This window comes from Somniosus microcephalus, chromosome 8 (genome assembly GCF_052327205.1).
Source record: "Somniosus microcephalus isolate GS21.2 chromosome 8, FLI_Smic_1.0, whole genome shotgun sequence".
Taxonomy (NCBI): domain Eukaryota; kingdom Metazoa; phylum Chordata; class Chondrichthyes; order Squaliformes; family Somniosidae; genus Somniosus; species Somniosus microcephalus.
In genome coordinates, this window is record NC_140994.1 from 50,019,158 (window position 1) to 50,043,687 (window position 24,530).

The window sequence follows — 24,530 nt, forward strand, 5'->3', positions numbered from 1 at the left end:
GAAGCCGGAGCATCAGCGCCACCCTCTCCGAGGAAGCCCATGCCCACACTGGGAACATGTCTTCCCTGGAGGGGAGCAGGGGGGAAGGGTCTGATGAGGGTGAAGCTCCGGGACCCAGTGGGCTGCAGCAACACGATGTGGCTAGGGAAGCTCGGGGGCCTTCTCCACGGAGGGAGAGTAGGCCAGCGAGTCCTGCTGCACTGGACGCAGAGGAGGAGCGGCTCATCGCTGAAATGAACACCCAGGCGGTGGACATGCACACTCAGCTCATGGGTGTAATGGGAAGGGTGCCCGAATGCATTGATGCACTGGCAAGGAGTGTGGAGCACTATGCTATGGCGCTGTAGCACAGGCGGATGCCACGCAAATGCTTAGTGCTGCAATTCAGTCACTGGCTACCGTGATCCCATCTCAGACTGCTCTCATGGAGACTCAGATTGAGGCCACGCAAGCACTGACTGCTGCTATTGTCGCTGGTTCGGACACATTTCCCCGGGGTTCTCACCACGCTGCAGCAGGCCAGCAATCTGTACTCCAGCAGATTGCTCCGGATGCTGAGTTGCTGCCCCGTGGGAGTGCCAGTGTGTCGGTCAAGAAGGGAGGTGCTGTCCTCTCTCAAGATGACAGCATTCCTGCTGCCACCACTGTCACTTCCCCATTGCATTTGCCACCGCCTGTATCCCAGTCTGCTGCCACCCATGCAGAGTTGATGCAGTCTGCAGCCGGGCCCTCCAGGCCCAGAGCTGGTCAAGGCCGTCCTTCAAAGGCATCTGTAGTCTCAGGTTCTGACAATCAGCAGCCTTCCACCAGCTTTGCTGCAGCCACTGGGTCCTCATTATGGAGGAGCAGTACGGTGGGAAGGGGGGAAGTGCGCAAGGGAAGGAGATCACCCTCGAAGGGCAAAAAGTAGGAGGTGTGACGAAATGTTGGAAATTTTTTATTAAAGGCCAAGGTTCATGTTCAAACTTTTGTTTAGTGTTTTGGACATTATCTCCAGGTTGTGAGAACCAGTTATGTTAATGAATGATTTTTTGTGTTTGTTTCCATTAGTTTGTCATGAAGAGATAACACACACAGAGTTTGTAAAATAAAAAAGTTTTTGTATTCAAAATGTACAGGTTTGGCCTTTGGAATCATTACTGCCTTGGCCAGCTTTGCGGTTGCGGGTTGCTTTCATTCATGTTGTTCTCCATGCCAGAAGCCATTTCCTCAGTAGGGGCCTAGAAGCGGCTTGTTATCAGCCGTTGACGGACGGCCCTTGCAGTTTCAACATTGTGGGCCTCCCTCCTGCCTCGGTGCTGCTGCTGATCATCCTCCTCCTCTTCTTCCTCCTCTTCCTCCTCCTCCTCTGGTGGTGCTCCAAGGCCTGGTGGCATTGGCTGGGTCCTGAGGATTGCCAGGTTATGCAGCATGCAACAAGAGGGAGACTCATTCAGGCGAGTACTGCAGGGCTCCTCCTGAGTGGTCCAGAGAGCGGAACCGTTGCTTGAGCACGCCAATCGTCTGCTCAACGATGTTCCTGGTGGCGAGATAGCTCTCATTGTACCGCAGCTCAGCAGGGGTGTTGGGATTTCGGAGCGGTGTCATCAGCCAGGTGCACAGTGGTTAACCCTTGTCCCCAAGGAGCCAACCACTTGGCTGATGCGGTGCCTGGAAAAGTTCTGGCGCAGCAGTCTGGCGCAGGATGAAAGCATCGTGGCTGCTGCCAGGATAGCGGGCATTGACAGCGAGTATCACCTGTCTGTGGTCACAGACCAACTGGACGTTTAAGGAGTGGAATCCCTTGCGGTTTTGGAAAACCTCTGCATTCTCATGCGGTGCCCGCAATGCCACATGCGTACAGTCAATGGCGCCCTGCACCATGAGGAAGCCCGCTATCCTCGCAAAGCCCAATGCACGTTTATGTTGTTTGGCCCGGGTCATCGGGAAAGAGATGTACTGGTGTCTCCTTTTATAGAGGGCATTTGTGACCTGACGGATAAGGCGCAAACGGGAGGTGCAAACCAACCGAATTTTTCCCCCATAAGATTCTGAGGAGGATTGTCAGGGTGGATGCTGAGAGGATGTTTCCCCTAGTGGGAGTATCTAGAACTAGGGGGCATAGTTTCAGAATAACGGGTTGCCCATTTAAGACGGAGATGAGAAAGAATTTCTTCCCTCAGAGGGTCATGAACCTTTGGAATTCTCTACCCCAAAGAGCTGTGGAGGGAGTCACTGAATATATTCAAGGCGGAGATTGACAGACATTTGAACTACAAGGGAGTCAAGGGGTATGGGGAGAGAGCGGGAAAGTGGTGTTGAGGCCAAGATTGGATCAGCCATGATCTTATTGAATGGCAGAGCAGGCTCGAGGGGTCAATTGGTCTACTCCTGCTCTTGTTTCTTATGTTCTTAAGATCAATTGGGGCTTAATCTTCTCTCCGCGCAGGTCCCCAGCATCAGTCAGGTGGTGTGCAGTTTGCATATACGTTGCTGAACCTGACTGTATTTCCATGCCCAGCTAATTTGGGTGAGCACCAGGTGTGGTAAATGCCTCCTGTTTGTGCTTGCCCACTATGGGTTGGGAAATTGTGTGTTTCTGCAGCTCTTAAAGGCCTGCAACAACTTAAAGGGGCAATGGTCTTTTAGGGATTTGGTTGCTGAGACAGTTTCAGCAGCCTTGGAAAATGAAGTAAAACACTGGGGCTATCTTGCTTCTCCTGATGGGTCATTAATGGATGAGTAAAGAAATTTGCCAGAAGCTGGTTGATCACGTCAATGCCAATAGCACTATGCAGGGAAATTCAGTTCAGTGTCAGAAAAAAGTTCAATAATGTCTTCAGGACTGGCAAGGAAGGGGACAGCACTGTGAACTCTTATACGCAGCGTAGTATCTATTACTGGCGCAAAGCATTCTGTCCGACCCACATATTATTACAACATTTGTCTAGCTTTCCATGGTTGCCCATTAATCTGCATTGTACACTTCTTACCCACCTCTTTTCCTCATACCCTCTTGTTCAGTTGAAATCTCAATGTTGCAATCCCCTGCCAACTCCTTCCATGTACAGCACCTCTGGACAGCACCTGATACATGCATGTCAGTGTATGTGATGCTACCAACTCAACTGATAAACAAGCATTCAGTACTGAATACCTGTGATAATGGGAAAGGCAACCACATACAAAACTACGCATCGTGGAACAAGTGTTTGCCATAGAAAGGGAAGTAAAGTGCAGAAACACTGCAGCCACAACCGAGAGTGCTGGCTGGTATGTTGCCTCTCAACTAGTCATAGAGACTGTAAGATTTGCAAAATTCAGCAGATTCCCCAAAACCAAGAAGATTACCCTAAAGAAGGGATTTTTGGACTGTTAATAAACCATGGTATAAGAATATTGGGCCGAAGGGAGATTTAAAATCAAGGACCCCAGGATTTTGGTTTTTATTTTAAAAGCATGTTCGAGCCTGTGGAAGAAAAGTGGCTGCAATAAAGGAATTGGGATTGGCCTCTGTAAATGGACAGTTTTAGTTATTGGCATTAACCAAGCTGTCTGGGGACTATCTGGACTGTCTCAGTCATTTTACATAATGACAATAGACCAACGGAAGAGCAGTTCCCACCCAAAATTACAGAACCATCCAAACTATACATAATGCAGAACAGAACCATCCAAAGCATACATAATGCAGAACATGCCACCAACCAACAAAAGAACCTTGGGCCCCACAGGAAAAGACAAATGTTACTGCAATTAAACAAGAGGTTAAACAATCGCTTAAAACCACTTAAGAATCGATGGGACCATCCCGAAACCAATTCACACAATCTTAAACCAACTAAGATCGATGGGACCATCCCAAAACCTATTAAACAATTTTTAACCCATCAATGTTAACGAGCCCGCCAAAACTAACAATGAGACAGAACTGATTTGGCGCACAGATTAGCAGGCCTCAAACAGTATAATTGAGGGCCTGCTTTTACAACAGCAGTTCGAAGGAGTTCAAGGAGTTGAGTCGAGTTGTAGAAAAGAGTTCAAGAAAGCAGTGCTGGAGGAAGTTCAGTTTCATCATTCATCTCAAATCAAGTCATCAAGTTCAGTCCAAGAAGAAGCTTCCTCTCAAAGAAGTAACACACCGTCAGAGACCTCACGGCAGACCAGGGCCCCAAGAAACAAACAACCAAATATTACCAGCAACCGGGTAATATTGGGCCTCCGCGACCAACAAAACCCAACTCGGAAGAAAACCGAAGATCCGCAGGTTTTTCCACTCTACAAACTATCCTGACTTATTCCTGGGTAAGATTTGATCAAAAAGACTCTAAACCCTACTTCTAACCAAAAGAAATTGGATTCTTACCTGATAGATCCAATACACACCCTACCGCATCAGCGGACTCGCGAAGACTGACCAGCCATGCAGGTGAAGTCCTCTACTGCGTCTGGGGTATGGCAGGCACCAACCGACACATCTAGAGAACCCTGAAATTGTGAACCTCTACAACTGTCAAAAGAAATCATTTTGGTGAGCATTATCCCTGGTCCTCTGGAGCCCAACTTAGCTAGTGAAGTGGGTTTGGGAGGGGTGAAGTATTCTGTCTATTGTTATTTTCACTCATATATTCTGAAGTGTTCCCCCAATTTAGAGTGTTAAGATTATTGTGTTGTATATTTTCTTTCTCAAATAAAGATCTTATTTCATTCACCAAGATTCAGTTGTCTGCTGCACTTTTCATCACAACTCCCAAATAAGTCCCAGGTCTAGAACCAAGGGAGTGGGAGTGATTCAAACCACTCATAAGTCAGAGGTGAAGCTGACCCACACACCTCCCCTTACAAGTCTTAGAGTTATACAGCACAGAAAGAGGCCCTTCGGCTCATCGTGTCTGCGTCAGCCATCAAGCCCTATCTATTCTAATCCCATTTTCCAGCACTTGGTCCATAGCCTTGTATGCTATTTCAAGTGCTCATCTAAATGCTTCTTGAATGCTGTGAGGGTTCCTACCTCTACCACCCTTTCAGGCAGTGAGTTTCAGATTCCAACCACCCTCTGGGTGAAAAAGATTTTCCTTGAATCCCCTCTAAACCTCCTGCCCCTTACCTTGAAACTATGCCCCCTGGTTATTGACCCCTCTGCTAAGGGGAAAAGCTCCTTTCTATCTATCCTATCTATGCCCCTCATAATTTTGTACACCTCAATCAGGTCCCCCCTCAGCCTTCTCTGCTCTAAGGAAAACAACCCCAGCCTGTCCAGCCTCTCTTCATAGCTGAAGCGCTGCAGCCCAGATAACATCCTGGTGAATCTCCTCTGCACCCTCTCCAATGCAATCACATCCTTCCTGTAGTGTGGTGACCAGAACTGCACACAGTATTCCAGCTGTGGCCTAACTAGCGTTTTGTACAGCTCCATCATAACCTCCCTGCTCTTATATTCTATGCCTCGGCTAATGAAGGCAAGTATCCCATATGCCTTTTTAACCACCTTATCTACCTGTCCTGCTGCCTTCAGGGATCTATGTACATGCACACCAAGGTCCCTCTGATCCTCTGTCCTTCCTAGGGTCCTACCATTCATTGTGTATTCCCTTGCCTTGTTAGTCCTCCCAAAATGTATCACCTCACACTTTTCAGGGTTAAATTCCATTTGCCACTGTTCTGCCCATCTGACCAACCCATCTATATCGTCCTGTAGCCTGAGGCTTCCCTCCTCACTATTTACCACTCCACCAATTTTTGTGTCATCTGCGAACTTACTGATCATACCTCTCTACATTCATGTCTAAATCATTAATGTACACTACAAACAGCAAGGGACCCAGCACCGATCCCCGCGGTATGTCACTAGACACAGGCTTCCAGTCACAAAATCAACCTCCAACCATCATCCTATGCCTCCTGCCACTAAGCCAATTTTGGATCCAATGTGCCAAATTGCCCTGGATCCCATGCCCTGCCAGGGTAAGGGATATAATGAAGTGGGTGCTAAAGAGTTAGGAGAGGAAAGAGGAATAGCCAGAAGTTATGGTTTATCCTGGAACCAATGATATAGGAAGGAATAGAGTTGAGATCCAGCAAAATTTCAGCAATTAGGAGACAGATTAAAGTGCAGGACCTCAAGGTTAGTAATCTTGGCATTACTCCCAGTGCCTTGCATTAGTCAGCAGAGGAGTAGTAAAATAAGGATGTTAAATGCATGAATGGAGAGACAGGGAAGGAGGGAAGGGTTCAGAGTCATGAGACACGGAGACAGTAGTAGCTTGTACAGGATGGACAAGCATCATCTGAACAGAGCTGAAACCAATGTCCTCACTCAGAAAGTGACTAGTGCTTTGGGGAGGGTTTCAACTAATATGGCAGGGGAAAGGGGGAAAAACAGAGGGGAAAGGGGCAGATGAAAGGAAAAAGAAAAAAAATCAGGTAAGTAATAAAGAACAGATCAGTTCGAGAAGGAATTTGAGATTACTAAAAAATTGGGGTCAGGATTCAGTGATATGTATGTGAATGCACAAAGCATTCAAAACAGAATTGGAAGCATGAATAACTATAGAGGGGTATTAAATAATAGCAGTAACAGCACAATACTCACAGACTGTTGGGAAAAGGAAGCACTTTGGTAGCAGGCACTAGAATCAGAGGCACATCACAATTTCAATAACAAAATATGGTGGCACTTGAATTGGAGCATCTGCAGAGAATTTCATTTGTATGCCTTTGGGAACTACATGTGCAGGTGAGAGGAATGATATGGCTGGAAGATTATTTGGTTTGTTGTAGGTGGTGATTTATTCCAGAGTATGGGAAAGATGGAGGGAGGGCTGTTCATGCAGAGTGGATGGGTGATGAAGAAAAGGTATCTTCTATGAGCGCTGCTGATTAGCTCTCACAGCTGGCAAAGGTGCTTGTGCAGCTGAATCTTTTGGTGTCTGTGGCTGCTCAGCAATATCTCCTTGGTGATATATTGTGGCCTGCTGCTCCTGGTGCTTCACATGGATTAGAAGAATGAGAGGGGATCTCATTGAAATTTATAAAATTCTAACAGGACTAGACAGACTAGATGCAGGAAGGATGTTCCCGATGGTCGGGGAGTCCAGAACCAGGGGTCACAGTCTAAGGATAAGGGGTAAGCCATTTAGGACTGAGATGAGGAGGAATTTCTTCACCCAGAGAGTGGTGAACCTGTGGAATTCTCTACCACAGAAGACAGTGGAGGCCAATTCATTAAATATATTCAAGAAGGAGTTAGATATATTTCTTAAGGCTAAAGGGATCAAGGGATATGGGGAGAAGGCAGGGACAGGGTACTGAGTTTGGATGATCAGCCATGATCTCATTGAATGGTGGAGCGGGCTCGAGGGGCCGAATGGCCTACTCCTGCTCCTATCTTCTATGTTTCTATGTTTCTATGCTTCTATGTTTCTATTCCTCATTAAAGAGCAGTTATTGAGCATGTAGCGCACCATGATGATTCATGAAGTTTTGGCCAGGTTATAAGAGAGATCACCCTAATCTGTCATGGCAGCGAAATCTCTATTTCACAATGCCGATGGTGTGCTTGATGATAGCTCTGGTGAAGACATGCACCTCATTATGCTAGTGTCAGCTTGGCTTAGTGGTAGTACTCTTGTCCCTGAGACTGAAGGTTGTGGGTTAAAGCTCTACTGAAGGACTTGAGTGGCTTCAGAGGTAATCCCTGGTCTCCTACGATCCAACCTTACACTTTAGTTAGGTGCAAATAAAAAACTGCCTTAAAATCATAACGTTACTGCTGACAGGGAAGATGGCTTCATCTACAATATCCTATGCAGATAGTCACAGATACACTGCACATTGATTGAATGGGAGCCCTTGCAATTCATGGTATGTGGATGTACGTAGGGTGCCATATAGGCAATCAATCACATCCTGGACTTTGGGGAATCCAGCTGGGAAAAATAATTTTGAGTAGTTAACTTGTATTGAGAATTCTACTTGTGCATATCATTTGAAGTCATGTTGCAGTAAAATCTCTGCTATGATTTCAAATGTTACATACGGATCAACAAATTAATTACTGGAAACAGATGAAAATTGTCTCTCAACTGTGCAACATTCATTAACCTTTGCATAAAGTGCTCTTGTAAAAGAAAAAGACAGTCTTCAAAATAAGGTCACCTTCCACTATTCAATACCACTGAAATCATTCATTACTTTAGGACAGAAGACTGCGGCAATATTGAGACAGTGTCTATAAAAATTAAATGTAAGACTGAAGCGCATATATCCCAGATCATGTGGCTTAGTGCTTTGTATTTCTTACCAACAGCTAGTAGCAATCGATCGTTTAAACAAGAGCCTGGAGATGTGTGATGGACTATTTTCCTTTGAATGGATTCTAAGTTAGGCTTTATTTTTTTTTCTCACAAATGTTTTATTCGCTGGGCTGTTTCAGAATGGGCTAAAAATAACCTCAATCAAATGGGTAGTTCAGACAGCTTGTGGCGATTAGGACAAGGGGTTTAAAACATCAGTGCTAAAGAAAATATTACTTGCTGCACTGTATTTTTTTATTGATCCCAGCAGCATGAAGGGATTCAGTTGCTACCCACTGACCCTTGCACTCTATATTCCCTCGGTTATAAAGCAACTGACAGATCAAAGGAACTTTTTTGATCCACTTTTGTGGACCAGATTTATAAGTATTATTATCGGAAACACTAAAATTTGGCAATTATGAGTACAAAGGTGTGGCCGTTTGCACAGCAGAAAATATTGAGACACAAGGAAGGTTATTACTAAAACAGACCAAAAATTGTTAAAACCAGACAGAAGTACCTTTTTGTTCTTTATTGGTATTACATTGGGGCAGAAATTCGGATTGGGGGCTTGCCGCGCGTGCAAGCCCCCGATCTGCACTTACCCGACGCGCCTGCCGTTCACCTCCAGGGACGCCTGGAATTCCTTTTTGAAAGAGAAGAATCCCGGGCAGCGAATGACGTCACGCCGCCCAGGAGTGCAGCCAGCACGAAGCCTGTAGCGCGCTGTGCAACTGAGACACTCCCCTTGAGGTCTCAGTTTAATAGGACACGCCCCCAATGTTTCTCACAAGTTGTAAAGCATTTTCACATGTAGAGCAGCATTTTAAATAGGTTTTTGGTATTTTTATGAAGCTTTTGGTAACTTTTATAAACTTTTAAAAGTGTTTACATTATTTTGAAGAATCTGAAGTAGTTTTAAACAGAATTAAAGCAATTTAAAGACTTTTAAAAGCCCTGAAAGAATTTTTTTCATTCCATTTATTTATTTAGCAACGTTGTCGTCGTATGTGTCTTCACACTGTTCCCTTTGGGGAACTGTATGAAGTGGTGGAAGGATTTATGGCCGTGATTAACGCTCCTTCCTTGACCGTAACCATCTTTGTACCAGCCATTAGGGTGGTTAGTCCTATGGCGGGAGGGTTTTACAGGCTCCCACAACCTATGCGAGGAGGGGGGGCCACCCACACCCACGGACGCAAATATCCCACTGGATGTCAACCCAGAATTTAGAGCCGGAGCTCCGACTCCACTTGCCGGGACTGTCTGGAGCAGGGTTCGAAACCCTACCCCGTCTGGCCCAGCGGCGGGGATCCTACCGCTACGCCAAAGGCCCACTCCGATTACCAACGTGAAATGGCTGGAATGAGCACAATTCACGGCATTAAAAGAACTCACAATTGAACTGATGATGACCTCAGCAATCTCCTCAACGAGGTGGAGGCGCAGCGCCTGCTCATCATTGGTAATGAGAAGTCCAAGGCGCCGCAAAAAGGACAGATGATAGCTTGGTCTTTCAAGTGGCAGCATAGGGCTCCAGTCACGGGGAGGGAAAAGGCGCAGGAAACGTATGGGTGTCACCTTTTGCGCGGAGTGGGCCTTTTGCGTAGCGGTAAACATCCCCGCCGCTGGGCCAGAAGGAGTAGGGTTTCAAACCCCACTCCAGGCAGTCCCGGCAAGTGGAGTCGGAGCTCCAACTATAAATTCTGGGTGGACATTCAGCGGGATACTTGCGTCCACGGGTGTGGGTGGCCCCCCCCCTCAGATGGGTTGTGGGAGCCCGTAAAACCCTCGCGCCATAGGACTAACCACCCTAATGGCTGGTATGAAGATGGTTATGGTCACGGAAGGAGCGTTAACGTGGCCAGAAATCCTTCCACCACTTCATACAGTTCCCGAAAGGGAACAGTGTGAGGATACGTACGACGATGACCTCTTGCGCAATGCACCTCCTTGGACCCTCAGTCGCAGATGCGAGGGGGCAAATCGTGCAATTGTTAAATTTTTCATTTTATTGACATGTAAAATGTTGTGTTTGCTGTTTTCATTGAAATGTTTATTTGTGACTGAAAGGATATGTAACCTTTTCCTTTAAACAGTGCAGCCTGTAGTCAGTTTGAAAAAAATTAGCAACTTTTATTGGAGCCAAAGTATTTTTACAACAACTATTTGAAAATTAGAACATAGCTAGTTTCCACCTTGAATGTCTTTATTGCACTAAGAAAACAGAAAAAGTCACTTTAAAATGTTAACACATTTTTTTCTGAACTATTCATGTTTACAAATGTTTGAAAAGCAGGAAATAGCTAGTTAACATTTTAAAGTTATAAACTATCTACATCAAAACTGACCCTGAAAACTGTTTTATGATGCAATAAAAGTTCACTGCTTCACTTTAAATTGTGTCTGCTCTTTTCTTTGCCTTGCGGGGGGAGGGGGAGGTACAAGGCGCCACTAGCTCGTGAAGGTGTTGGCTACTAGCAGTTCCCGGGCATTTTTCTCGCTCACAGGCCTCCTGCTTACACAGACGTTCTTGCAAGGAAGAAATGGAAAGAGTTGTTAAAGTAATTTTAATGAAGTGACTGGCTAGAAAATCACCCCGGCCTATGGCAGGAGAAACGCGTTATCGTCCTGGTAATACATCATACCCGCCTGATCAATTTCACAACCCGAGATGATTTTCCAATAAGTTACTTTCTCTCAAAGTCATAATTAAATACATACATTCATACACATAAGTAAAGGAATATATACATACATACATATACGTAAAGGAATATATACAGACATACATACATAATTACTTACTGATGAAAAGTTTCTTTCTTAAAAATGTTGGAAATGTTACATTATTCATTTTAGAACAGTCATTTTCACATTTAATAAACACAGCAAATTCAATTCACACAGCCACAATTGCTCCTTCTACCTACAGTACTGAAAACCCGTTAAAAAAAAAATTAAACTTTAAAACTTACCTCATCATTTCTTAAAATAACTTTCAACCCTTTCCCAAACAAAAATATTGCCTTTCAGAAGCTCCACGATAAAATATATCTTCCTCCGCAGCCTCTGGAGCAACTTTACTCCTGCTTTTTTCATGTGTAAGTTGTAAGGACTTAACCTCACTGAATCCATGAATGAAATCGACGAAGTTCACTGCGCACGCGCTGCCTGTGCAGTCGCATGTGCTGTGCCTCTGAACCCCTTCGTTCAGAGGACAGGAAATGCCGGTTTTCCCCGCATGCGCTGTGCATGCTGAAAACCGGCATTTCCTCCGGCCAGACGCGTGAGTACCCCGACCGTACTCACGCGTTTGGAACGGAATTACTGGGCCAATATAGGCAATGTTTTGTTAAGCTTTTTAGTCAAAGATGATGAATCTTGTGTGTCTGATTGTGTCTAACTGGCTGGTAAGATTTCTCACCTGACCACTTTGACAATTTAAATTATTGATCTCCTACCCAGATTTCACACAGTTGTTAAAGTAAGGTGTCATGAACACAACTGATGTGCCACGTGACCCTGTGAAATGAGACATGAGCTGAAATTCCTGTCTTTGCTAATCTTACTGAAAAGTACAGAATAGGGGAATTTGTGGAGAAAGTTCTAATGGCCTATTTTCTGTGTTGATGCTTCTCTAATGATTCCTACCCTTTAAAAATGGATTTAAACCATTTTTAGTCTGTTAAGCCCTTGTTAAAAAAAATTATAGAAACTCATGCACAATTATACAGTATTGGCAGCTTTTGCAAAAGTGAGTATTTAACACTAGATCAACTGGATGTGGAACTATTAGCACAGCAGTAAGAGATACCAACTGGTTCCTGCTCCACAGCAGTGGCTGTTACTGAGCTTTTCTTCATAGAGAAACAGAAGGTCATAGGAGACTCACTCCAGTAACTATCCCAGGCTGTGGATCTACTGCAGCAGGGTCAGCTACTTGGGTGTGATAGAGGAACTATGACTGAGGCTACAACAGAAACCTTCCAACAGGGAACACCATAGAAGTTAGCTATTTTGTTATGCACAGCTCCATTGAAGAGGTCACTGAAATCTGTTGTTGCTATGCACAGGAGACTTTGGTTTATCCGGAGGTTGTATGTCCAGAAACCTCGATCTACCGGCAGAAATCAGGAGCCGTTTTGTTAGGTTTTTTTTCTTCTCGTGGCTTTTTTTCAACAGTCAGGCTCTGGAAAGTCTCTCTGAAGCTGTTGCTGAGCTACAGAGACGCTTCCAAGGTACGGGCCAACAGTTTAGAAGCTGTTGCTAAGCAACAGTGTTTGTTGTCAGATACGGAGATGAAAACCTCCATATGCTTCAACATTAACGCTGGTATGTCCGGCAGTTTTGATAGATCGGCAACAGCTCGGTCCCATCGGTGCCGGATATAACAAAGTTTCCTGCACCAACTTGTATACAGTTCAGCAGTGACCACCTGCAGCAAAGGCCACAAAAGATTTCCAAATTGCTCGATTTGTGCACGCACCATCTATCTCATGGAATACTTGAGCAACTATCATTATACAATAATGCACATCAATGCACTTTTCCTGGGGCATGTACATGATGCTTTTATTGTGAGGCAATCTAACATAACATAGCTCTTTAAAAGAGAAGGAAGGCAGATGGCTCCTCAAAGATATGAGAAATGCACAGCCACCATGGATAAATACCTCTGCTCAATCCCAACAGAGAACAGCTACAACAATGCATATGGGTGAGCAAGGTAAATAGTTTGCTCTAGCCGTCTCTTTGTGAGAGCAATATTTCAGATGCTTGGACTAGTCAAAGGCAGGGTGGCTATAGTATGGCTCATAGAAGGTTGGTAAAATTATAGCAATATATGCTGCATGTTAGACAGAGAATGAGGACCAGTTCTAAGGAAGTCCATTGCGCACAGAAGGCACCATGCACTGCAGCCAGGAAAAAAAGTGAATTCCTAGTTCTTCCGATTAGTTTTGCAATTGGGCAGTGATTTTATTATTGAATGACTATTTGCCTTATCTGGTTAGTGCTTGTAGATAATTGCATTACTTTTGGATGAATTAATGCTTTCTTTTCTTCAAAATGAAAATGTAGCAGACTGAAAAATATAGTGAAATTGAACTAATTTGATTGAGTATTTCAGTGTGCGTGGTAGATATGTTTAGAACTAAAGAATCATAGGAACATAGGAATAGGCGTAGACCATTTAACCCCTTGAGCTTGTTCCACCATTCAATGAGATTGTGGCTGTGTGACCTAACTCCATATACCCACCTTTGCCACATATCCCTTAATACCTTTGGTTAACAAAAATCTATCAAACTCAGATTTAAAATTAACAATTGACCGAGCATCAATTGCCATTTACGGAAGAGAGTTCCAAACTTCTACCACCCTTTCCTAACTTCACTCCTGGCTCTAATTTTTAGATTATGCCCCCTATTCCTAGACTCCACAACCAGCGTAAATAGTTTCTCTCTATCTATCCTATCAGTTCCCTTTAATATCTTAAACTTTGATCAAATCACCCCTTAACCTTCTAAATTCCAGGGAATACAATCCTAGTTTGTGTAATATCTTCCTCGTAATTTAAACCTTTGAGTCAGGTGTCATTCTGGTAAACCTACGCTGCACTGTCTCCAAGGCCAAAATATCCTTCCTAAGGTGTGGTGCCCAGGACTGCTCACAGTACTCCAGGTGTGGTCTAATTAGGGCTTTGTATAGCTGTCGCATAACTTCTATCCCCTTGTATTCTAGTCCTCTAGATATAAAGGCCAGCATCCCATTAGCCTTTATGATTATTTTCTGTACATGACCATGACATTTTAATGATCTATGAATCAAAGAAGTTTACAGTTCATTCAGCCAGTTATGTCTGTGCCAGTTCTATGGCAGAGCAATCCAAAAGCTTCCCACTTTTCCAATAGCCCTGTATCTTCCTTTGCTTCAAATGTTTATCTAATTATCCCTTCAAAGATTAAATGTTCTCTGCCATAGCCATTCTTTGTGGCTAAGCATTCCATGCTCCAACAAAACAATTCTCCGCATAAGGAAGTTTCTTCTAACCTCACCTCACCTCACTTTTAGGCCGTGATTTTGCTGACCTCGGTGGGTCTGTGGCGGGTGACGTCGGTGGTGGGTCCTGACCCCGCTGCTGGCTCCATTCCAGCTTCTGAAATGAAATTACCTAGATTGGGCTTGTTAAGCCCGCCCAATGCATTTGCTGGCCAATTAGAGGAAGCAGGTCTGGTGACGTCATTTGATGACATGTCATCAGCTGGTTTCCTTAAAGGGATCATGGCCAACTTTATTTTGACATTTGTACTGTCAGTGTTCTACAGCATTGAGGTGCTGCAAATACTGACAAGCACTGCACAGAGATGCAGGGCTGCACCCAGGCTCTCCCATGACTCCCTCCATATGCTTACGGAGGGAGTCAAAGCACGCAGGGAGGTCCTCTTCCCTTCCCATGGGTGGCAGAGAGCTCTCCAGGAGATCAACACAGCCTGGTTGCACATTGCAGAGGAGGGCACAAGCAGGGATGTGGTCAGGAGGACCTGGGCGCAGTGCCACAAAAGTTTCAATGATCTCAGTAGATCACGAAACGTTAGTACAAAGCCACACTCAACCTCATCCTGCTGTGCCTCTCATCACATCCCCATCACTCTGCCTTCCCTACCCTACTCCTACACATCCTTACTCACACCAACTTATCTTGCACCTCCAACCATCCCTCTTTATCTATATTATCACATCCCCATCTCACTAGCCACCCCTCACACTCACCCTCATCCTAGTGCAATCATACCAACTAACATACAAGGGTAGGCACTTATGCAATGTTCATGTAAAGTTTCTCTTAATGTGGTGTCAAACATTGAAAACTTTATTTTTAACACTTTGCATTCTTGGACAGATTTGCGTGCACCTTTGGAAGTGGCTTAGTGAGTTGCAGTGAATGATGTGACATAACGGTACCGCCCACCCCCGCAATGGTGATGAGTGTGAAAGGAACGGCTTGGGCATTGTAAGGATCCTTTATGATGTTGGTGTGGGGTTGTGCCAACCTGGCGCATCATGTGGCAGCTAGGGTGTACAGCATCAAGTGAAGTAAATCTGGCCATGGTGAGGCCATCCCTGGCCTCCCAGGCAGCAATGTGGTTGGGTGCTGATGCCCTCTGTCCTGTGCAGCATCTGTTGATTGCGGAGAAGGTTGGTGGTGTTGTTGGTGCTGCTGGTTTGCCTGGTGCTGCTGGTGTTGGTGCTGATTGTGGTGGGATTCTGAGGACCAAGGTGAGAGAGTATAAAGGACACCCATGCTGATGGAATAGATGGCGGGTGAAGTAGAGATGACAGAAGCGATCTGTCAATGGTGAGAGGTAATGAGGTTAGACTGGATGGAGACTTGTGTAAAGACTTGCAGCATGGTGAATCTGTTGTGGAAATACAGTGAGGAAGAGTTGTGGTTGAGGGAATATATCTCTGTAAGGTGAGAGCTTTTAACTGTATATTTGGAGCTATCAACTCAACAGCTGATTGAATGGCCAATGACCTCCCACCTCGGCTTCACAGTCATGGTCCACGACCAGCATGGACCCCATGAGCGAGCTGTCAAATGCAGAAGGTGAGCTGAAATTCATTCTTAAGTGGCTCTAAACAAGCCACTAATTACCTGAATTGGGTCCCCCAGTGTGAACCCGCCGCTGCCTGTCGGGTCTGCGCAGTGCTGACAGACCTGGCATCTGGGAAAGGCGCGTGGTGGCGGGTTCACAATGGGGTCCCGACCTGCTGGAGAAAAAAAACACTTTCCCACCCGACCCGCCACCGATCATGCCCGCTGACCCCCCCCCCCCCGGAAAATCCAGCCCTTAGGGTGCGATCTTACCAGCCCTGGGGAGGCGGGTATGGAGGTGGGATTGCCGGGAAAATGGCAGAATCTGATGGCGGGTGCCCATCCCGCCCCCAACCCGCCTCCATACCATCTTGCCAGGAGGCGTACCATCTTGCCAGGAGGCGGGTAGCCAACCCACACTGGGTCCCTTCACCTTGGAGGTAGTTAAGAGGCTGATAAGAGGATTATCCCCATTTTACCCACACAAGTGTGGCCTTCCCGAAGGCTGCGAACCCCGCCAGGGTCAGCGAGGCGAGCAGTGGGTCTGCGGGCGTCGGAGGGGTGCAAAAGTGCGTTGTGAAGGTAAGTGATGGGTACAAGTGTGGAGAGGTAAGTATGTGAGATGAGTGCAAAGTGATAGAAAATCTTTACTTACCTTTGTTTCCTCCTGCAGGCTTCAAACGTTGGAGATGTGGAGAGTCTCACATCTCACCAGCAGAGATGACAGATGGCTGCTGCATTCTCCAATGCGACAACCATCTAATTTCTGCTCAGCAGATAGGTTTGATGAGTCTTGAATACAAGAACTCATCAAACAACAGAGAATGTCAGTGTTTGACAGCTTCACAGAGCTGTCAAATGATGACAATTCATCTTTAACAGATGAAACGTCATACGCTGACGTTCTCTGTAACTGGCTTCCCCTTAATTGGCCTGCTAAGCCTGCTAGGCGGGCTTAACAAGGTCAATCAAGGGAAAATAGTGTGGGTTGGCTAGAAGTCAATGGAGGCGAAACTAAAACCCGACAAGTGGGAACCCTGCCTCCAAAAGCTCCCCATTGGCAAAATCCAGCCCACAGTGACAATTTTAGAACTCGCTCCCCTAAGGAGTACTTGAGGTGAATAGCATAGATGCATTCAAGGAGAAGCTGGATAAGCACACGAGGGAGAAAGGAATGGAAGGATATGTTGATTGGGTTAGAAGAAGAGGGATGGAAGGAGGCTCGTGTGGAACATAAACACCGGCATAGACCTGTTGGACCGTTTGGTCTGTTTTTGTGCTCTAAATACTTTGTAATGCTTTTTAACTTTCTTTATTCCATAACAGCAATATAGCACACAAGCATTGAACGACAAACGGTTAATAACTAGCAATACACCTTTAACTCAATTGTAGGGAAGAGGCATCCCAAGCCACACTCGCTTTTTATGGACACTGAACATTTGGAAAGCCAGTCATGTGTTCTAAATCCATTTTGGAGAATCCCTAATTAACATACAAATCAGAGCCTTAATTAGTCTAGTGCACAACAGATGCGCAGGCTCGAAGCACCATAGGTGTTTACGGTGATGTTATACTGTTTACAATTTTCTGATTTCACAAATACTTACTTTTTTGTTCAGATACAGCTTTCTGATTGAAAATCAGATCCAGGAAAAGAATATTTTCAGAAGACTGGCATTATTGTTCAGTGTGTTCCTGGTGCTGTTTAGCAGAGAAACCCCGACTCTGCTTGAACACCTGTGGTTTTCATTTTAAAATTATGTATACCACTCTACTCCTGCTGCCCTCCTGGTGTGCTCTATTCCAGGGCTTCTCAAACTTTTTGCTTCCAAGGATCCCTCCTGTGAAATAAAAATTCCGCTGACCACCTGTAACACAACACAAGTATTTTCTCTGTATAAAAATTTGTTATACAATTAAGCATATATATTTATTATTATTTTTGCTTTACTGTACTTACTTAATGTGAAGCTTGTTGCTGGTGAGAATTAAAAATCGTGATAACGCCTTCAGCTATTTTATTAACATATACACTGAAGGAGAGAGTCACACCGGATCCCGATTATTACAGCCTTGCCGCAGGCCCAGAGACTGGAAAGTTTGTTTCAGCTCCCCTTCCCCCACCCCCTCCAAGGCAATGTGGTGCGCGCGCACTCTCTTCATTGACGGGTCCCCTTCCCATCTCAAACACCAGGAAAAAATTATCTCTTTTCAAATGCACAAGCAGCTTACAACCAACACAGGGTGGTTCCGCACAAGAGGAAAGAAATAGGTTGAAAGAAAGGCCCATGCTACCTGAGCCCACACAACGCCGGACTAACTTGTGAATTTCCATGTCCCCCAACTCGGGTTTTAATCCCCCGGAAGATAAGTTAGAACTCCCACTATTTTATATAATCGTTAAAAGTGGTGAGTAGTTTATGAACGTGGAAGCGAATAAGGCCGGATCAAAAAAAAACTTTCCGAGATAAATACTGCTGTAAAGGGACTTGTCTAACTGTACAAATGGTGTCCAACAGTAAGAACCTGAATTGACTGCGCATGCACAGTCTTTGTATCGCTGAGACTATTCCACTCATCTCAATATACAGGGGTGACTACTGATGTTTATCAGTAGTCTCCCCTGTATATTGATGGGGCAAACCAACTGGCGGACCCCCTAAAATCTTCTTGTGGACCCCCGGTTGAGAACCCTTGCTCTATTCTATATCCTTCCAACTTTTCTCTATTCCCTAGTCTCTCCCCCCGACTGAGCCTTAATATCTTCCCGCCCTGCTGTGCTCCGCACCATCCTCCCTCCCCCTACCCCCGTACTTCCTGATCTTCTCCCCTCCACTAGCCCGAGCAGTGCACTACTTCTGCCTCCCATTTCCCCCTGCTGGGCGCTGCTCCCCAGTCTGCCCTCTACTATATTCTGTTTCCCAACAAGCCTTCACCCCCCCACCCCCTCCAGATACACTCCTTTCCCTGTCCTCTTTCCCATGACTGTATGTCATCCCCAGCTTCAAATGAGACCATGCTAAACAGCATAAACACATTCAAAGCCTAGGTTACCCATGAGCAATGCCATGAGGGATCAGCTAGTACATAGAATACATTGCTTCATGGTATTCATCATTTTACAAGTCATAATTTAACCTCAGTTAAAAAGTTCAACCTTTACATTACTTTCATGTCTTTACACAAAAAATAAACCAATTCAGTTACCTTCGAAGTATTCACTGCTTCTCAAAATAGTATATTTAAATATTAAATGGGGCAGAATCCTGGTGGAACCCACCCCAAATTCTGGGCTCCCCTGGATAGAAATCAGACTTTCCACCCTCTTCAGCCCAAAGAATTTCAGGGCCTGTGAAGGTTACTTAGAAAGAGTTCAAAAGGTCACATTTTACTTTTTTACTATTGTTTATACATAAAAAATAAATAAATGTATAGTTACCTTTTAGAAGTATGGCAAGTGAGTCAATCAGGTTCAGGGATGATACATACTTTGGATATCAAGTGTGATGCCAGAGGTATGATGCCTGAGGTGTGGACAGACACAGGCTCACACTAAATGCTAGACTTTCTTTATATTAGACTAGCTGAAGTGCCCGGCAGTGCCAAGGGTCTTTTGAGGGCATGTTGTTTGTTGGCAGAGAGAGAGAGAGCGACTGGGGGGAAGAGAGAGAGCGACTGGGGGGGGAAGAGAGAGAGCAACTGGGGGGAAGAGAGAGAGCGACGGGGGGAAGAGAGAGAGCGACTGGGGGGAAGAGGGGGGAAGGGGGGGAGAGGGGAGGAAGGGGAGGGGGAAGGGGGGGAAGGGGAGGAGAGGGGGGGAGGGGATGGGGGAGGGGGAGGAAGGGGGAGGGGGAGGGGAGGGGGAGGGGGGAGGGGAGGAGCGAGGGAGGGGAGGGGGCGGGAGGGAGGGGGGAGGGGAGGGGGAGGAAGGGGGAGGGGAGGGGGGGAGGGGAGGGGGGAAGGGGGAGAGGAGGGGGAGGAGAGGGAGGGGGGGAGGGGGAGGGGACGGGAGAGGGGGGGAGGAGGGGGGGAGGGGGGGAGTCCCCGAGCCCTGCCCCCCGATGTCCCGAGCCCCCGCCCTCCCGAGGCCCGATCTCCCCAAGCCCCGCGCCCCGGCCCCCGAACTCCCGAGCGCTGATCTCCCGCGGCCCGATCTCCCGAGCCCCGCCACCCCCCACGATCTCCCGAGGCTCGACCCCCCCGCCCCCCCCAATCTCTGGAGGCCCGATCTCCCGAGCCCTGCCCACCGCCCGAGCTGGCTTCAAGAGCAGAGAGAGAGATGCCGCCGCGCAACCTACCGCGTGAGGCCCGGCCGGACTCAAGTCGCGCGCGCTGACTCCTGCCCCACCCGCCTTTACTAACATGGCGGCGGTGGCGACGCACGGCTCAGGCCCGCCCCCTCCAGCCTTCACAAAGATGGCGGAGATTGCGAGCCGCTTGTTCAGCGCGATGGTAGGTGCGTAGCTTGGGCGTGGCTGGGCAACAGAGGCCCAGGCTTACAGGCCTGGAAAAACGGTTAAAGGTAGGAAAATTCTAGATGTTACAGAAAAGATTTACAAATTAATTAACTTTTTTTAAAAACAATTTGTGTTTTAAAAGCAACTTTTTTTTTTGCTGGAAATGTAGATTTGAAAAGAAACACGCAGAAAGCGGGAAAAAGAAATGAAAAGTTTGGAATCAAGATGGCGGCGACTCACCTCGGTTCAGAACGATAAGGCCCGCCCACACACGCACCGATTGGTGGACCGTCAGGTCACCAAAGCGTAGGATTGGTCAATCATCCCGTCACTCGACTGTAGGAGGGCCCGCCCGCACACGCCAGGAACCCGCCCCCGCCACGCAGCGATTGGTCGACCATCGGGTCGCTCGACCGTACGATTGGTCTACCTCAATGTCACTCGATGCTAATGAGCGGATAATGAGCAGAATGTTGAATGTTTTTTGGATACCGTGAGTGCAATTTTTTGTCTCGCCAAAACGTAAATATGCTTATGACGCTTCTGGAATCGTAAGCTTTCTTTCGATGTAACACACATGTAGGTACGCTCTATAACTTTCGAGTTTTATACAATACAGACAGACAGAAAGACGGAATGACAGACAGATGTATCCTTTTATATATATAGATAGATAGACTAGTTGAAGTGCCCGGCGGTGCCGAGGGTCTTTTGAGGGCATGTTGTTGTTGGAAGAGAGAGAGAGAGCGACTGGGGGGAAGAGAGAGAGCGGACTGGGGGGAAGAGAGAGAGCGACTGGGGGGGGAAGAGAGACAGCGACCTGGGGGGAAGAGAGAGAGTGAATGGGGGAAGAGAGAGAGCGACTGGGGGGAAGAGAGAGAGCGACTGGGGGGAAGAGGGGGGAAGGGGGGGGAGAGGGGGGAAGAGGGGGGAAGGGGAGGGGGAAGAGGGGGGGAAGGGGAGGGGAGGATGGGAGGGGGGAGGGAGGGGGGGCGGGGGGGAGGAGGGGGGAAGGGGGGAGGGGAGGGGAGGGAGGGGGGAGGGGAGGGGAGGGAGGGGAGGGGGGAGGGGAGGGGAGGGGGGGGAGGGGAGGGGGATGGGAGGGGGGAAGGGAGGAGGGGGAGGGGGGGAGGAAGGGGGAGGGGAGGGGGAGGGGGGAAGGGGGAGGGGAGGGGGGAGGGGGGAAGGGGGAGGGGAGGGGAGGGGGGAAGGGGGGAGGGGAGGGGGGAGGGGGGAAGGGGGAGGGGAGGGGGGGAGGGGGGGAGGGGGGAAGGGGGAGGGGAGGGAGGGGGGAGGAGCGGGAGAGGGGGGAGTCCCCCGAGCCCCGCCCTCCCGAGGCCCGATCTCACGAGGCCCGATCTCCCGAGCCCCGCGCCCCGCCCCCCCGATCGGCGATCCACCGAGGGCCCGGTCTCCCGAGCCCCACCCCCCCCCCCCGATCTCCCGAGGCTCGCCCCCCCCACCCCGATCTCCGGAGGCCCGATCTCCCGAGCCCCGCCCCCCCGCCCGAGCCGGCTTCAAGAGCAGAGAGAGAGGACGCCGCCGCGCAACCTACCGCGTGAGGCTCGGCCGGACTCAAGTCACGCGCGCTGACTCCTGCCCCACCCGCCTTTACTAACATGGCAGCGGTGGTGACGCTCGGCTCAGGCCCGCCCCCTCCAGCCTTCACCAAGATGGCGGGAGATCGCGAGCCGGTTTGTTCAGCGCGACGGGAGGTGCCCTAGCCCGGGCGTGGCTGGGCAACAGAGGCCCAGGCTTACAGGCCTGGAAAAACGGTTAAAGGTAGGAAAATTCTAGATGTTACAGAAAAGATTTACTAATTAATTAACTTTTTTTAAAAACAATTTGGCCTAGAAATTCAGTATAGCCACTTTTGGGGCGGTAAAGTCGGGCGGCCGCTAAAGTTTGCGCCCGGCGCAAAGTCGAGCCCCCTTTGCCGATATTCAGTTGCATCGCCCTAAGAGGTTGCTGCTGCGCTAAAACAGGCGATGCACGACTATCATTAGGCGCTAAGCCAGCAGCCCGGGGCGCTAACACCGGAAGTTGGGCGCAGGGCAGGTGCGGCGAGCTGCTAATTGCCGACAGACACTCTGGCTCCGGTGAGCTCTTAAAGGGGGAGGGTGGATTTGTTTTTTTGAAAGGCCGAGACTAGTGTATTTGTGTTTTTGGGGACTCCTCCTCCTCCTCCTCCTCCTCCCAAAGAAGGAGCGTTGCAAAACGGCTGCCTTTTCTACTGCAGGAGTGCCCTTTAATTTGCGCTCCCCGCGGCCCTCTTCGGCTGAGCACCGTTCGACTCAACAGTCGCTAGGGCCGCCAGGCGCACAATGGGGCGGCGCGATTGAATGTTCCGGTTCCGGGCGCACAAAGGGCGTTGCACGACGAAATGACGTCATGATCTGCGCGCGCAGATGAGCGCGCGCAATGACTTTGCGCCGGCGCTAAATGTCTACTGAAGTTGGGGCGAGGCGCAGATCGCGCTGCGCCCGGGCGCTAAGCGCCTAGCGCTCGAGATCTACTCCTCCTAAGGCACTAACGGCTGGCGCAGCCAACTGAATTTCTAGGCCTTTGTGTTTTTAAAAGCAACTTTTTTTTTGCTGGAAATGTAGATTTGAAAAGAAACACGCAGAAAGCGGGAAAAAGAAATGAAAAGTTTGGAATCAAGATGGCGGCGACTCACCTCGGTTCAGAACGATAAGGCCCGCCCACACACGCACCGATTGGTGGATCGTCAGGTCACCGAAGCGTAGGATTGGTCAATCGTCCCGTCACTCGACTCTAGGAGTGCCCGCCCGCACGCGCCAGGAACCCGCCCCCGCCACACAGCGATTGGTTGACCGTCGGGTCGCTCGACCGTACGATTGGTCAACCTCGACGTCACTCGATGCTAATGAGTGGATAATGAGCGGAATGTTGAACGTTTTTTTGGATACCGCGGGCGCAATTTTTTGTCTCGCTGAAAACGTACATACGCTTATGACGGTTCTGGAATCGTAAGCTTTCTTTCGATGTAACACACGTGTAGGTAAGCTCTATAACTTTCGAGTTTATACAATACAGACAGACAGACAGACGGAATGACAGACAGATCGACTTATATATAATAGATTAGACTAGCTGAAGTGCCCGGCGGTGCCGAGGGTCTTTTGAGGGCATGTTGTTGTTGGAAGAGAGAGAGAGAGAGCGGACTGGGGGGAAGAGAGAGATCGACTGGGGGGAAGAGAGAGAACGACAGGGGGGAAGAGAGAGAGCGACTGGGGGAAGAGAGAGAGCGACTGGGGGGAAGAGGGGGGGAGGGGGGAAGAGGGGGGAATGGGAGGAGAGGGGAGGGGGGGAAGGGGAGGGGAGGGGAGGGGGGGTGGGAAGGGTGGGGGGGAGGGGAGGGGGGGGAGGAGGGGGGAGGGGAGGGGGGAGGGGAGGGGAGGAGGGGGAGGGGAGGGAGGGGGAGGGGAGGGAGGGGGGAGGGGGGAGGGGAGGGGGGAAAGGGGGGGAAGGGGAGGGGAGTGGGTGGAGGGGGGAAGGGGAGGGGAGGGGGGAAAGGGGGGAAAGGGGGGGGAAGGGGGAAGGGGGAGGGGCGGGGAGGAGGGGAGGGGAGGGGAGGGAGGGGGGAGGAGAGGGGGGAGGGAGGGGGGGAGGGGAGGGGAGGGGGGGTTGTGGGGAGGGGGGAGGGGAGGGGGGAGGGGAGGGGGAGGAGGGGAGGGGGAGGGGGAGGGGAGGGGGAAAGGGGGGGGAAGGGGAGTGGATGGAGGGGGGAAGGGGGAGGGGAGGGGGGAAAGGGGGGGAAGGGGGAGGGGGGAAGGGGAGGGGAGGGCGGGGGAGGGGGAGGGGTGGGGGGAAGGGGGAGGGGAGGGTTGGAGGGCAGGAGAGGGGAGAGGGGGGAGGAGGGGGAGAGGGGAGGAGTCCCCGAGCCCCGCCCCCGATGGCCCGAGCCCTGCCCTCCCGAGGCCCGATCTCACGAGGCCCGATCTCCCGAGCCCCGCGCCCAATCTCCCGAGCGCCGATCTCCCGAGGCCCGATCTCCCCCGTCGATCTCCCGAGGCTCGCCCCCCCCCCCGACCTCCGGAAGCCCGATCTCCCGAGCCCCACCCCCCGCCCGAGCTTCAAGAGCAGAGAGAGAGATGCCGCCGCGCAACCTACCGCGTGAGGGCCCGGCCGGACTCAAGTCGCGCACGCTGACTCCTGCCCCACCCGCCTTTA

At 48.9% G+C, this 24,530-nt stretch overlaps 1 long non-coding RNA gene across 1 annotated transcript; it reads right to left on the minus strand.

Moving 5' to 3' along the window:
- Positions 1 to 10,411: 10,411 nt before the first annotated feature.
- On the minus strand, positions 10,412 to 18,462 carry LOC147113512 (uncharacterized). Its single transcript, XR_015079222.1, has 3 exons — positions 17,840 to 18,462; positions 17,487 to 17,747; positions 10,412 to 10,808 (listed from the first exon to the last, which is right to left on the minus strand). It is a non-coding gene; the product is annotated as an uncharacterized LOC147113512 (long non-coding RNA).
- Positions 18,463 to 24,530: the final 6,068 nt, after the last annotated feature.